At 47.4% G+C, this 15,617-nt stretch overlaps 2 protein-coding genes across 4 annotated transcripts in view; one reads left to right on the top strand and one right to left on the bottom strand.

The window, feature by feature from the left end:
• The window catches only part of LOC310885452 (acid-sensing ion channel 2), a 504,402-nt gene that overhangs the window by 57,836 nt on the left and 430,949 nt on the right, over positions 1–15,617 (bottom strand). The gene's annotated exons all lie outside the window — the stretch shown is intronic.
• Positions 1–15,617, top strand: part of LOC310885454 (uncharacterized protein) — a 369,789-nt gene that overhangs the window by 14,398 nt on the left and 339,774 nt on the right. For both annotated transcript variants that reach the window (XM_083808893.1, XM_083808892.1), the window contains exon 1: positions 1–15,617. This exon is cut by the window's left edge and continues 14,398 nt beyond it; it is cut by the window's right edge. The gene's annotated coding sequence lies outside the window, so the exon portion shown is untranslated.

Raw genomic sequence — 15,617 nt, forward strand, 5'->3', positions numbered from 1 at the left:
AGCTGCACCAGGCAGTCCTTCGGCCTTGGGTGAGCAGCCGTGGCCTCGCCGCAGCAAAATCAGAAACACAGAAAACGAGGCCGAGCGCCGCTGGAAGCTTTCTGCGCTTTCATGTCTCCCCGGTGGCTTCTTAAAAGCATTGCTGGATCCTGGAAAGCTGCACACATTCTGTCGAAGGCTTTTACAGATGTTTGTTCCCAACCAAGTCAGCTCTTGAGAGTCAGCCTTGCAGATCGTTGTCGTCTGAACTAATACAGCCCGAGCTGGCCTGGTCACAGCAGCTTTCACAGCTGACCTGTCCCTGACCATACAGAAAGAGGGGAGGGAGCTGGTGGAGGAAAAGTCGGGTAACGTAGGAGAAGGAAAGAGAGAGGAGGGCAGGGAGGGTTTCACTGCATGGAGATGGTCCCGCTCTCTTTACTTTCTTAGCTTTGGCTGCCAGAAAACCAAAAGGCAGCTCACCCTGGAAGACAATTGTGTGATATTCTCCCCATGGTCACTTATCCTACTTCTGCTTTCACCCCTACTGAGCGTAATTCCTTTCTCCATGCTTACATCTGCAGCAGCAAGAAATAAAGGCTCGAAATGACCCTGCTGTGGGCCTAATGCTCCCATGAGAGCTGGCTGCAACCTGCTGGGGCAGGGACAGTCCCCTTGTGCCACTGCTCCAGCACCGTGGTCCAAGGCTGGGCTTGGAGCCATAGTTTCACAAAGCAAAATGATCACAACCTGCAGCCTCAGGCATGACCACCGCAATGTCTTCCATCACGGCTAAACCTCACTTCCCAGCCTTTAAGGTTTCAACAAGAGGGGATGTATCAAACATCGTATGTGCTGCGCAATGCAGTGTGCAATAACAAACAGCCGAGCATCTCGGGGCAAGACATGCTCCTTGCTCCCCTTGGTCTTCCTGGAGCTTAGCAACTCAGTGAGTCTTGGCCAGCGTGTCCTGCTCCTTCCCAGAAGGGCTTAGCTCCTCCACCGGAGATGTGCCATGAGGAGACAAGCTGCCCTGTACGCAGCAAAGGCAGACACACATCTCAAGCACAACACGCAGTTACAGGAACCATTTACCAAGGAAGTCTGGAAGAACAACAAGAAGGGAAAGGACCAGTGCCAGGGGACACAAGCATTTTGCTCATCGACAGCACCATGAACCCAGCGCAAATCAGGAAAGAGGGATTATCAGAGATGAAACCAAGAGGGGATCTCCCCTGACTATTCAACCAGTGAGGAGATGTCCCATGTCCCTACCCACAGCCATCTTCAGGGATTAGTAATTATTAGTCAATTAAAAGCAAAGCAGCTTTAGGTTAGAGCAACCACAGCTGTCTAAAATGCTAAAAGCTTCTGCAAAGCAATGTGATAACTGGGGTCATTACTCCCTCCACACCTTATAATTTAGTTAGTCATTGCATCAGGTTACTTCCCTTTGCTCCTGGACTGCGTGGCTGCTCTGCAAGGCTGCCTTATTTGCAGCATATTTTATTATCACCAAAGCAGGGGCTGACAGCTTGAAAGCTTATTGTTGTTAACGTAATAACAGAGCTGGCACAGAAGCAAATTACAAATTGCAGAGGCAACCGGCCGACCCCACACAAGCAAACCTGAACTGGAAAACGAGCACAAGTGAAAAACTCCCTACAACCTTTCCCTTCTGACACACATTGGGACAAAGGGTTGCAATTGCAATTAAAGCAGGAAGGTGAAGCATGGATTTCTCTCCTTAAGTCTAAGTCTCCTAAGGAGATAAGTGCATTAAGGCAAGCATCCATGGGAAAGAAAAAAAAAATCAAAACAGCAGAGACATATCAGGTTTTGCTAGAAGCCATGGAGAAATAAAGGCTCAAGAAGCAAATGCAAACTTTCTTCCCCCTCAGTTTCTACACCATCAAAAGCAGCAGAGTGTGCAGAACCACTGTGGGCAACTCCATACCTCAGGGACACGATGCACATCTGCTTCAAACCCATCTCAATTAAGCAGCCGAACTGACCTATGCTTAGAAATTAAGCATGCAATTTACATTTACACAGGACATTAACGTAGACCTTGCTCAAATGATGTTTGCTTCTCCACATGTTTTTTAATGAAACACCTCTCTCTAAATAAAGAAAGGGAAATATGAAGGACAATATAGGGACCTCAGCTCAGGAGTACTCAGGCTCTCAGTTCCTGCCACGATGCCATGAGGTATAAGCTAAACAAGCAGGGAACAATGCCTGGAGCTTAACTTGGAGACAATAAATCGGACAACAACCATCAGTGTTCGCAAAGCAGGTGAGGATGTCAGAGGGGGCCATGGGATGCTGGCCTCTCTGGTGCAGGATACAGAGAGGGTGGCAGTCAGCCATGCAGAAAATTGCAGGATGCCATAAAAGCAACTTGCTTTCTGAAGCCATACAAGCAACGTGCTTTCTGAAGCCCTGCTTTTCAGCAGCCTGTAGGGCTGTGCAATTTGGTTTTGAGCTGCATTTTATACCTCTGCCTTGACAGCTAGGGCTGCAACATAGTGGTTTGGCTCGTCTATAAAATGCTCCCGTCTCAATTGCTGGGAGTTACAGCTGGGTTCAACAGTTGTCCACGGCCAACTGCTTTGCGGGAGGCTGCAGGATGCACGGCCCAGGCTGCGATGTCCCCCCTCAGGGAAGCTTGCGAGAAAGCAGATGAGCTGCTTGGAGTCACCTGGAGCAGCCTCTGCAGCTGAGATCTGGTTTACAAGGATTCCAGCTGAAGAAATCTCTGCTTTTGCATGGGCTTTTGGTGCCTTTTTTTTTTTTTTTCCCTGTGTGGAAGTCTCATGAGACTTTAAGCAAGCACAGAAGGTGTGAAATCCTGCACCTTCATCTTATGCCAAGTTCTGTAATCAGAGCCACTCTGTGCTGCATCATCTCTGAGAAAGAATGCCAAGTTGTAGGGAAAAGATATATTTCAATACACAATGAGAGAATGGAGGCTTAGCAGTGCTAATAACATTTATTTTTTAGTCTGCCCTCCCCACAGTTTGTGTTTCAGGTCAGGGATGTGCAAACCCCCCTGGGGGGCAAGCTCTTTTTCTTAAACAGAAAGCTCTTTGGCGCAAAAAATTTTTTGGGTCAGTGTCCTTAGGACACTGACCACAACACATCCTGCCTACAGCTGGCACCATGAAAGGATCCTCAAAACCATACGAAACCCCCAAACCATACAAAACCCCCAAACCATGGCTCTCCTGCAGGGCTGGGATTAGACACCGTGATGTTTATAGTACTTGTAATTATTTCAAAGGCTATTTGCTCTGCTTTATGGAAGAAATAATCCTTTACAACTTGGTGCCATGCCATTGAGAAACCACTCACAATTCATTAAAGTTATGTTTTAAATACCAATGTGTGACCCTGCCACCTTTCGAGCTCTGAATAGTGCAAGAACATTGAAAATCCTCATTTCCAATGGTGTTGCTTGTCAGTCCTCAAACATCACAGCAAGCTCTTTGCCTCCAAGTGACCAAACATCATAAAATCAGATTTTCTTAATAAACCTCCATTAGTGTTTCACCTTGAATGAATAATTCAATTCACAACCGCTGCCTTATTGGAAAAAAATCTGCCAGAACACAGAAAGAAGCTGCCAGGCATCAGACACCATGGAGGGCAAATTAGGGGTAACCGATGCGAGCGGTTGGGGAGCGAATAAAACATTTCTGCTCCATTACTCATCAGGGAGAGCAGCATTCACACGGCTCCATGGGTCAACGCAAAACCGTGTCTCGTGCAGCACCTGGGGGTCACTTTTGTTTGATATTTTTGCCAATGGGTTGCCTCCAGATATGCAGGAACTGTGGCACATCCCTGCCCCAGTCTCTGGGGGATGCCTTAGAAAAGCCGATTTGCCCACAAACACAGCAAGTCCCATCCAACCCCCAGCATGCATCAGCTCCGTACTTGGAGATTTGGGTGTGTGTCTGTGTGTGTTTTTTGTTTGTTTTTCCTCTCAACGCAAACCAGTTGCTGCTGTGGTTATCGAACCACAAAGAAAAGGAAGATTTTTTTAACACTTTTTGGTTCCCCATTTATTTGCACTTCACAATTTTATCAATAACCTGTTGATTAAGGAAAGAAAGAATGATAAAAAATAAGGTTACTAATGTGGGGACTTTCTGTCCAGAAAGTTTTATTTAATGTTAAAATTTTAATAACTGGAGCACTTGCTGCCAAGTGGTTGCTGTAGTGGTGGCACCGCCAGCTCGACTTCCCCAAGCAGTATGCCCTCCCTGCACTGCTCCTTGGTGTTATCACATTACCCAGAGTTTCACGACTTTTATGAGCTCAGACAGACCCCATTAGCTAATCAGTGTTAATGGCTACCCGCTCCATCTTATTCAGGTCAGTACATTTTGAGGAAAGCATGTCTAAGGACCTCCGGGTCTAGTAAGTCTTTTAATAATCCTCCTGTGCATGCACTGGGTATGCATGTGCTAGATTAAACGGTGTGTTTTGTTAGGACCACAAGCAGTTGCCTTCAGAGCTCGTCTCCCCTTATCCCCATAGTGTGCAGGTCCCCCATTGCCACTGCTCTCCCCTGTAGCTGGTGGACACATGAAACAAATCTGTTAATCCAGGAACAAGCAAGAAAAAGCACAGTACGCCCCCCACGGCAATGTTTCTAGGTGCTTTTGAAGAGTGGGGGGGGTTAGACAGCAAGAATGCAATTAATCTCACTTCATGTTACCTATCAGCAATGTGCCAGGTACACAAGCAGGGATGCCGCAAGGACACAAGTCACCCATTCCCTTCCATGTGCACCTTCGGATAAGACAAATTGTGCCTGAGCGGGTCTAACTCGCTTTGCTATGGGGGAAATCTGTGGCTCAGATATTCCCACCCTGCATGCTGCTGACACCCTGGGAGCATCACTTCATTTTTATCAGATTTTATGCAAAACTCCCAAATCTGCTCTTGACGTTAAAATCTTCCCCAAGGAAGCATCAGGCAGCTGGGGCTCCCGCTGCGGTGATGCCTTTGGCACAGAGCGATGCTCTGCACCTACTCCCAACACCCCAGGCTTGAACCAAGCCCCGACACTGAGCCACAGGTGGGTGCCACAGGGCCAGACCCTCTGCCATAGCGATGTCCATCTTTTTTCCACTGGCTTCTTTCACCAGGAGTGAGTCACCTGCTTCATAACTTGTTGTTCAGATCTCGACTCCTGCACTAACCCCAACCAGCCTCTGCCCACACACAAAGCACGATCAAAGTTAATTCAGAAAGATAACGGCTCCCAGCCTCCCAGATGGAGTGGTCGTTATTTACTTACAAAGTGATTTTGCAAATTGTGACCGTGCAAGCAGCAGTAGCCAGGCATGGTACAAATGGCCAGGCTGTTTTTGCTTCAGAGCACAGGGAACATATTCTCCATGCAAGGAAGCACCATAGCTGGGGTGCAATCATGCTCCAAAATTCATTGCATTTGGGGCTTTTTGAGATGCAGAAAAGCCCAGATGCTTCAAGGCTGCTCTGTGCCCTGTCCCTCTTACCAGCACCTGTTAATCCATAATTATCCCCATTTTGGAAGAATAGCAATGGCTGTGGGACTGAAGCACCCTGCCTAAACCACCATTGCTCTTCTGGGGGACACGGGACCCAAAAAGGGCACTGAAGCCACTGTCCCCACAGGTCTCAAGAGCAATCCAAGTTAAAGAACTGCATCGCCATCCCGCAGGGAAGCATGTGGGGCCTCTCCACAGCTGCTCAGCCCACTGATAGATTGGTCCTCCTGGCACAGCTGTGATTAATGCCCAAGATGAGCAGTTTTCTTGCTTTTCCCCCATTCCTCACATAAGATTTTTCTAAGCAAGGTGACAGGCAATGCTGTCAATGTTTAATACATATACTTGCTGTGAAACACTCCCAAAATTAAGTCTTAAAGCCTCAGGAAGACAGGCACATGGCAGACTTCCTGCTGTCCTCACCATCCACACATGAGCGGGAGCTTTTCAAAAGCTCTCTGGTCCCCAAGCAGGTCTCCTTGGGGAAGCATTAATTTCCTTGCCAAAATCTGGGACACTGGTTTCAGCCCCTCAAGCAGACTCAAGCCCGGTTTTTCTTTCCTATTAGGCAAAAAGAATCACAGGATGGTTTGGGGTGGAAGGCACCTTAAAGCTCATCCAGTTCCACCCCCTGCCATGGGCAGGGACCCCTCCTGCCAGCCCAGGCTGCCCCCAGCCCCATCCAGCCTGGCCTTGGGCACCTCCAGGGACGGGGCACCCACAGCTCCTCTGGGCAGCCTGGGCCAGGGCCTCGCTGCCCTCAGAGGGAAGAGTTTCTCCCTGATATCTCATCTCAATCTCCCCTCTTTCAGCTTAAAGCCGTTCCCCCTTGTCCTGTCACCACGCTCCTGACAAATAGTCCCTTCCCAGCTTTCCTGCAGCCCCCTTGGGGCCCTGGAAGGCTGCTGTAAGCTCTCCCTTCTCCAGGCCGAACACACCCAGCTCTCTCAGCCTTTCTTCATAGAAGAGCTGCTCCAGCCCCTGAGCGTTCTCATTGCCTCCTCTGGCCTGGCTCCCACAGCCCCACATCCTTCTTGTGCTGGGGGCCCCAGACCTGGACGCAGTACTGGGAAAAAAAAGCCATGAGACCGTCACCCGTCTCCATGTCTGCTACTGACTCTCCACGTGGCCTCAGCCACGTCATTCATCTTACTTGACCCCATCCTGCTGCTCTCCCGCTGTAACTCTGTCATCCCATCTGCTATTGCCTGGACGCCTGCAGAATGAGGCTCCTAATCTCAAATCCCTTTTCAATGTATGCTAAAAATGTATCAACTACAAGCACTGACCAAATTTACTTACCCATGCCAGTTACATTCCTGGCAGTGCAAGGGATGCTCTCAGTGGGGCAGTACCTATTTAGTGCTGGGGAGGTACCATCACCCCAGAACCAAGCAAACTATGTAGATAATAATCCCACGAAGGGAAGGGACTTTGCGGTTGTGGGTGCAAGAACTCGGATGGGCAGCTTGCAAGGATGCAGGGATTATTACTGTTCTCCAGCAGGTGTTTAAAAGGGTCTTGGTTCAAGACAGGTTTGCTAGATGCTACAGCAACAATAAGAAGAAGCTCCAACTCCCTGAAGCCAAAATTGAGCTGACATAAGCACAAAATAAGAAGTGACAGAGCTCAAGACATTACCTGGGGGTGGAGAGTTAGGCTTTAAAGAGACCGTAAGGAAAGAGGCAGGTACACGGTGGCTAATCTCCTCCAACCAGCAATTAATCCCATCCCTGCATCAGCAGCCATCACTCACATTGCTCCCAGGGCAGAAAGACAGTGGCAATATAGCACAGCACATCTGGAGAAAAAAACAACTTTATGCTCAACTGTTCCAAAAACTGTCCAAAACCTACCAAACTTTGCAACAAGCACCACGGCACACAGAGGCTTGCAGAAGGAGCAGGCTGGCTTCATTGTGCTCCTCAGCACAGACTTGTCTGGATGAGCATGCTTTATCAGCCAGTGAAACAGTGAAGGGAACTTAAAGTGAATTGATAAAGAGCATTAACCTCAGAATGAACTATCACTTCCAGCCCTGCAGTGGCCAAATTTGGCTTTGAATTTTAACTAAACAAGGTTAAAGCCTCTAATTCCGGAAAACCATCTTGCAGAGAGCTTTAATGCGCTCTAATGAGCTTCTCTGAATCCTAACATAATTCTCCACTTGCAGCATAAACTAAAACACTGAAATCATAATAAAGCATGAAATTGCCCTGTGGACAGGAGAGAATATGGTACAAAAATGAAGCTTATTATTATCTTGAGCTGTCAACAGTCCCTGCAAAAGACCTGCTAGAAGGGGCCAAAGTGCACACCCCGGGCTGGGCACGTGTCCGAGGTCCCTTCCTGGCATCAGGTCAGTGCAAAGTGTGGGCTGTGCGACATCTCTGCATTTAATCTGCAGTTTAAAAGCACAAGGAGGGCAAGAGGCTGAGTAAATGCATTTCTCTGCATGAGATGTGAACCCATGAAGTCTGCCTAGCACAAATATTAATACTGTTGGTGCCACAGATTGTCTTTGGGAGATCGAAAGCAGCTCAACAAGCAGGTGTGGAAAAAAAGGTGTCAGATTTTTGCATGAGTAAGGCAAGATAGATGTGTTTGAGAAAAATGGAAAAAGAAAAAAAAAAAGCACCAAAACCCACCAAGCAAGCAACAGCCTCCCACGTGAGAGGGTAAGGAGAGGAGAAGTGGGAGCGCCTGGGGATAAGCAGTTTTCCTCTCCAGCATCTCAGCACCAAGGGATGCTGACACGGTGAGCTAGAGCAGAAGCCCCCTTTGCCCCCAGCACCAGGTCCCCTGTGGCTATATGAAAGGATTAATTTTCCCACCTGAGGAGAGGTTTGGACCCTACATCTCTTACAGGCCAGGGAGGCTTCTTCGCTTCACAGCTGTCTGCAGCAAGGCAGTGAAGCAGGTGTGAACATCAGTGATTCCCCTCTGGTGGTTTGTTCTCCAAGGAGAGACCTACAGAGTGGTCTGATAGCCATCACCACAACACACCCAGCAGCTCCTCAGCTCTGTCTGTGTCGGGCTGCAAAATCCCCTGGATGCCAGCAGCTCCCTGAATCCCTTCCCGAAGCCAAGCCTGTCTCCCAGGGCAAGGACAGACCAAGAAATGTCACGCCAACCAAAAGCCCCCTACTCCTATCCACGTGCTGACACCAACTGCACAGCAGAGGATGCGGCTTTATTTCAAGACTCCACACGTTACTTCAAGACTCAGGACTTAAAAAACAACTTGAACAAGGTGAAGATAGGGCCCATGAAGCACGTCTCCATGCACGGCTGTCGTCTGATCTCTGCCCCCTGGCTCCTCCTTGCCATCACTTGGTTGCCATCATTTCAGATGCTTTCCTCAGCTGCTGCCCGGGCTGTGCTGTAAATCTCCTCTCTCCCGCTGCCTAATTACTCAAATTATTAAAAAAATATTCATAAAACTGAATATTGCAATATCTGGCCATGCTTCACCTCTTCTCCTTGCTCTTTGTCCTGCCTTCGAGATAGTTGATAATCCCCTCCCTCTGCTCAGGCAGTTCTCCTGACCCTGCTTCAGTCTCTCGAGCTCTCTGCTTTCCAGATGCTTTAAATTTAGCTCCTCAAAATGTTTTAATAAAGGCAGTATTTTGTAAAAAACTACTGTTTCATTATTTCAATGTATTTTAAAGGTTTCACTTGGCTAAAGAGAAGGGGGATGGCAGGGACACGAACCCCAAGATCTGCAGGAAGGTTTTCATCCTGGCCCTTCCCAGCTTTGCATAGCCCTCCCGAAACACCTGGGATGTGCTGCAGAAATTCCTCCACTTGATCCCAGCCAAAACCATTGCAAACTACTCCAAACCACTGCATTTCAACATCCTGGACCCCAAGTCAGCTTCAATTTCCCAAACAGACTTTGCCAGCCCTGTGCAGCAGCAACAGGTTAGCAGCAGATTTGGTATGGTCTGAGATTTTGGCTGGGATTTCTCAAGAAACGTTTTAACATGGTTTGCTGAGGCATCGGGGTGCCTCCCACTAGTGAAAGCCTGGTGCCACCGTGAAAAGAAGTTAAATAAACAAATAAATAATCACCTTTTCATGACTCAAGCCTGTTTCCTCTCTGTATTCAGTATTGTAGCTGCTTATTCCCTCAATTTAAACACTGAGTTTAAATAAGAATTAAAAGGAGAACACAAGGGGTTATTGAAGTGTTGGTTTTCAACAACACCCTAAGTCTCCCAGGCTGAGGAAGGGCTCCTGCAATGCACAGGAGCATCCCAGGGGCGTGCAGGGAGCCACTGCACGACGCCTGGCACGTGCGGGTTTGTGCATCCTCCCTTCTGAAAGCCAGAAACCTTTCCCCAGCATTGCTAGAAAATTAGGGGTTTGATTTTTTTTCCCCTATCAATTCATGCACTTCCAATATCTGCTGGATTCATACTTTCTCAATGTTCTTTTGTGTTCCCCCCCCAGGGGAAAAGCATTTTCCAGGGAAAAGCACTTTGCCTTCTGATGGCACAGAGGGACGTGGGGTGCCTCCTGCCCACACTGGGGAAGCCTGGGGCACACAAAAAAGCAGCTCACAGCATCGACGGCATTTCAGACCCTTTTGTTTTGGGGTCCACACCCCCTGCGTGCGTTAACACCTGGAAAATGGGGCTGAAGATCACGCTTTCCTGGGCAAAGTCATTACAAAGATGAGACAGTCCTTCCCTGGGCATCCCACCCCACTTGGAGAGATCCACAAACAGCCGGGGCTGGGGGGGTTATACAGAGAATGCACTGTGCTGGGCAGGGAGCTACAAAACAAGGGACAAATCCTCCTGAAGACCAAACCCTGTACGAAGGCTGTGGTGGAGGGCAGGTGGAACATCACAGCAGCTGCAAGACCTTTAAGGAGCAGTGGCTGTCCCCTTCTCAACACCGATGTGTCCAGACAGTTGTCACAGCAAGGGTGCACTGCATTTGCCGCGCAGGCCTTGGACTCCAACTCCCTTTCCTAGCTCCTTTGTAATTTAATTTACTTTCTGGAAGCTTGGTTTTAAAGAACAGCGCAAGGAGATACCTGAAAACATTAATTTAGAGAGCAACATGTTTTCAGCTCCTCTAAACAGAAGAACTAAAGCAAGCGGAAGGCAGGAACAAGCCAGTGCCACCAACCAAATCTCAGGATGCCTTAAAAGAAAAGCAACCTTACAGCTTGAATAAGGATTCTGCATGAGAATACAAAGATGTATAAGGTTTATTTCGCTTTGCTCCATGACTGCTATAAAGTGCCAAGATCTGTGCAAGCTGCCACTGAACCAATGTTTTGTAAAGAGGTACAGAAACTCTGAATGAAGGTGAACTTGTTCAGCACCCTCCCTGGAGCTGTGCTTATTTGATTTATGTCCTGGCTCAAACCTCATGCAAGCCTTGGGAGAGCCATCCAGCCTGGCTATGCACTTCAGCAATAATGTAAAAGCAGAAGGAAAAACATTTCTTGCTTTCACAAACCACCGCAGAAGCTCAGTCCTCCCCTGCAGAACGTTTCCAGCTACAGAGCAAAGGTTATATCCAGTTCTGCTGTGGCACCCCAAAGGGATCCTCACAAATCCCTGATTTGAAAGTACGAAGTGCCCAAACAGGGCTTTTCTCAAACTTCACACTTCTTTCTAATTGTGAGGCTGGAGTGCCATTGCAGCCCTGATGTTTGGACAAAATTCAAATAGGTGGTGACTCAGGAAGCAAAGTGGTTGTTTTCTTCCCAGTAAGATTCAAAGCAATTGAAAGGTAGTGGTTGAGGCCCAAAAAACTCTGCACGAGTTATCTGGATATTCAGTAAGGTGCAGACTGGATGCTGAACAGGTGTTTTGCAGCCCTGAGCAAATGAGAGCATCCTGGACTGTGGGTGCTCCAGATCCTTGCAAACCTGAATGTCTCCAGGCAGTTGCACAAATGGGGAGCAGAAGGACACATTTCCCTGCCGGAGCATCCTGGCATTATAATTTGCCATCTTATCAAGTTTATCCAACGTCTCTTTTAACAAATGTGTGTTGGTCCTTGGTGCTCTCACTGTTCATGTGACTCTGCAATGGTCTTCCTCATTTCAGAGCCCATATCTGCCTTGCACATTTTGCATTTCGTTCGGAACACATATATCCTGCTAGTGACATTTATGGGTACACCACAGCTCCCGTAACACGAGGACACACTAAAACCCTTGAGGTCGATGCATTTCTTTGTGCCTTCCGAGCTAAGCTAGAAATCCTCACACAGCGAAAGGTAAATAACACGCTTTCACAGGTTTTGTGGGCAAACAAACAAATCATCTGACGAAACACCGCTTCTATTTTTGGGCTCTGGTCCTGGAAAAGCGCTGTGCTCCTTGTGGGCTCTGAGAGGCGAGCATTTCCAGCGCTCTCATTAATCACTTTTTAATGGAAAGCAGACAAAAAAAATGCACCTAATGAGGAGGCCAGGGAGATGATTACCCCCCAGGAACAGGAAGGTTGTATTTCATTTTGAAAACAACCGGGATACTCTGTCAGCTCAGTCCGTACCGATAGCCTCTGCTGCTGCCCTTGTCACGGAGTTAAACACGGTCACCCTCGTGGTTTGCTATGCAAAGGATTCGCCCTCGTAGCATTAATGCTTTGGGCTTTGGCGGCCATCCCCAAACACAACAAGACATCATGTACATCGCACAGCCACCAAACTCAGCATGGCAAGCAAGAAATGCAAATGCAAAGAGATGCAGAGCGGGAAAAAAGTTTTCCTGCAGCTCCATAAAGCCTAATACTGCCCTGGGCTAAGCACACACATGCTACCGAGACATGATGCCCTGCAGTACTTGTTTTAATGACCCTGCATACACCTGGAAAGCCACTGCATGCAGTGGATAGCTTTATGTGCACTGCCTTCAAAGACTGGCGGCATTTTGGAGGGAGCCAGGGCTTTGCTTTTGCCATACAGGACAGCATCTCCTTATTGTGGAACATTATGGTAATTTCTGCAGCAAAACCTCGTATATCTCATGCGAGCACAAGCAACACCTCTGCCCAAGCAACTCAAATTCCCACTTTTTAATTGTAATAATGTCTCCATTTCCACTGTCTCCCACAATTTGAGGCAGAGTCCCTCTTTTTTGCCACACACCTTTTTATTTCCTGAAAGAGGAGGGAAAAAGGCTGCAGGAGAGGGAGAATTCACCCTCCTCCCCAAGATCTGTCTGTCCACACACAGACATAGCACACATACACACATACTTATAGGCACAAGAGTGCACACATTAACAGTGTGTTAACGATTCTACACCCTGCAATGCAGGTGGTACCTGTGCTCCCACCTCCCCTTACAACCATGGCCATAAAACGCGACGCACCGAACTTTCAGCATGAAACTTGTGCACTATTTGGGGGGTATTGGAGCCTGCATTGACCATGAACTTTTTTTTTTTTTAATAAAAAGGAAGAAAATGTAAATTCGCACATCACTCACCTCTAACTGTGGTGTTCTTTAATTAAAATATCATTGCAGCTGGCAATGTTGATTTTTAGCTCTCAAGGTTTTCAATGCTATTGCTAAGCCCTCTAAGATGCTGTTGGCTGTCGGCAAAATGCTTCATAGTCTCCATTTCACCCCAGCCAGTGTGAGCCCAAGTGGATGCCAGGTATTTCATGTGGTCGTTTTCCTTGGCAAGTAATAAAACGCTGGCAGGGAAGAAAAGCTCCTTCTCTTCATCTCAGCGTAAAAGCAAAGTGTTTCCACACCACATAGGGTATTTTTTGGGAGAAATTTGGCATTTTTCTTCCTCTTCACTGTTTCTCTTTGCAAAGAGAATTTTTAAAGGATGTAACCACAATGTTAATGGTTAATCCTGACCCATACAATGACCCCAAAATGCAACATAATTTTGCCATGCTGGTTTTCATGCTGAAGAAAGTTTTGCTTATTGTTTATTTTTTACTTAAGCGCAAAGCATAAACACATTTGGAAGCTCTTGCAATCCAGAGAATTTTACTACCGGCAGCTCAAAACATGAGCAGCCCTTTCCTCCACTGCATCCCTGCTGTGAGCGATACAAGGTACCAGTCACCGTATCTCCTGAGATGAGTCTGGGGAAACATCAGATCAGATGCTGCACCAGATATGTGCTGCAAATCAGCTCCGCGGAATAACTTACAGCCCACCAAATGCCACAAAAACTAAGGGGTGACAATATCTTAATGCCAGCTCTTGCACCATGCCATAAAGCTGTCTTCCACAGCAAAATAACTCTCTCGAGCTCCTGAGGCGTGAAGATGCTAAATGATGCATAGGAGACAGCGCGAAGGTTGGTACGGAGATGGTTCACAAAGCCTCGGTTTGGGGGTTCCATCCCCCAAAATGCTCAAGGGCGTTAGTTTTGTTCAGGGGTTGTGCTAATGTCTTTGGAACAGCACCTGCCAGCTTTAGTGGTGACCTGACACTGATATCATGAAGGCTAATGAGCCATATTAGCATCATTAGGACATGACATGCTCCATTCAGCCCAATCACCTTCTTCAAACAGTCTCCATCTGAAAATTGCTTCTAAATAGATGCATTTTTAAACGCAGGTGAAGAAAGCCATGTTGGTAAACCACAGCTAGGGAGGCTGGACAGGAAAGCCATGATTAATTGAATCACTTAGAACAGACAACGAAAACATGGACGTGGCTAGAGTGCTGATGATTATATGATGTACAAGCAACTGAAAATTAATAAGTATACCCTAACACACACAGACACTCTGAAAAAAAGACGGAACAGAGTTGCAACCTTAACAGGGTGACGAAGTTCCTTAAATACAAAATAGAGCTGTTTTTTTAATATCATTCAACATGATTAGGTAGGAAATTACAACTTTAGTAAAGGTCAATAAAGCTCAAAGCATCATCGTTTTCTCCTTCTGCACTGAAATCCCCCAAACCATGCTGCTGGGCCAGGCTGCTCCTTATTGCCCAGCCCTAGCACCGCCGTGGGATGAACACTTTTGCAGAACATTAAACAATTACCGACGTTTCCATGAGAGCTGTGATTAATGTGCAAATGGCACCAAAGCAGCAGCTCAGCTTGCCCTGGGTAGGAAATGATGCTGTAAAAGCAAATGTAGCTAAACATGCCCATGCTGCCACCCAGCCCAGCAGCAACTTGCAAGGAAAGAATGAAAGGCAAGGAAAAGAAAAAAGAAGAATAATAAAAAAAAAGCACAGGTATTTAGGATAAAGCCCTGAAATCACTTTGCATATAGCATAATGCCCTGATGGATCTGAGCCCAGCCCAGCAGTGAACTGCTTTCCAGGGTTGGATGGAGAAGTAGACCAGGGTTTGGCCACACAGCTCTTGGGCTGTGTGAGGATGGGTCCATGATATTCCCATGCTCAGCAGCATCTTGGCTCTGCTGTCAAAATAAAACCACCCTGTATGTTCCCCTAGGCATCCTATAGCTCCAGTGTGACATGCTCAGACCCTCTCAAGAGCCCAAACTCCCCCTTCCCATGCCCCAGCGATACCTTTCACTTGGTCTACAATTACTGAAGTCTTCCCTGTGCTTAACCCACAATTTTTCTCCACTTTGCCCTCTCCCCATTATGTTCTGCCCTGCATGAATGCAAATCCCCTCCATGTTCACCCCAGGGATTTGTATCCCCTGTTCTCCTGGACCTCATGCCCAGCCCGAGAGCTGCGTGCTCCTTCCGTATTGCTCCAGCCCCAAGAGCATCTCTGCATCCCTACAACAATACCCAAAAATGGAAATGACTTTCCAGAAGAGCCAGAAGTGCCGGGAATTAATTTGCCTCTAATCTTCCAGCACGTGGCTTCTGTACAAGCATACCAATTCACAGTCTGCTCAGGCACCCACCTGGCGGGGTTAAATTTACTCGTTGAATGGGCAGAAAAGAAACAAGGAAATATAAAACCATTTGAAAAGCCAGTGACAAACTTCTGAACCAAAGCCCTGTGGCAGACAGAGGAGATGCAGCTGGGACTTCCTCAAAAAAAAAAAAAAAAAAAAAAAAAGCAGCAAACAAATGCTGGGAGGAATATCCTCCTTTACCACGCTTTACCACCATGGCACAGTATTAAAGCAAGTTTGACTGTGATGCA

The sequence above is a fragment of the Anser anser genome (assembly GCF_964211835.1).
Source record: "Anser anser genome assembly, chromosome: 23".
Lineage (NCBI taxonomy): Eukaryota > Metazoa > Chordata > Aves > Anseriformes > Anatidae > Anser > Anser anser.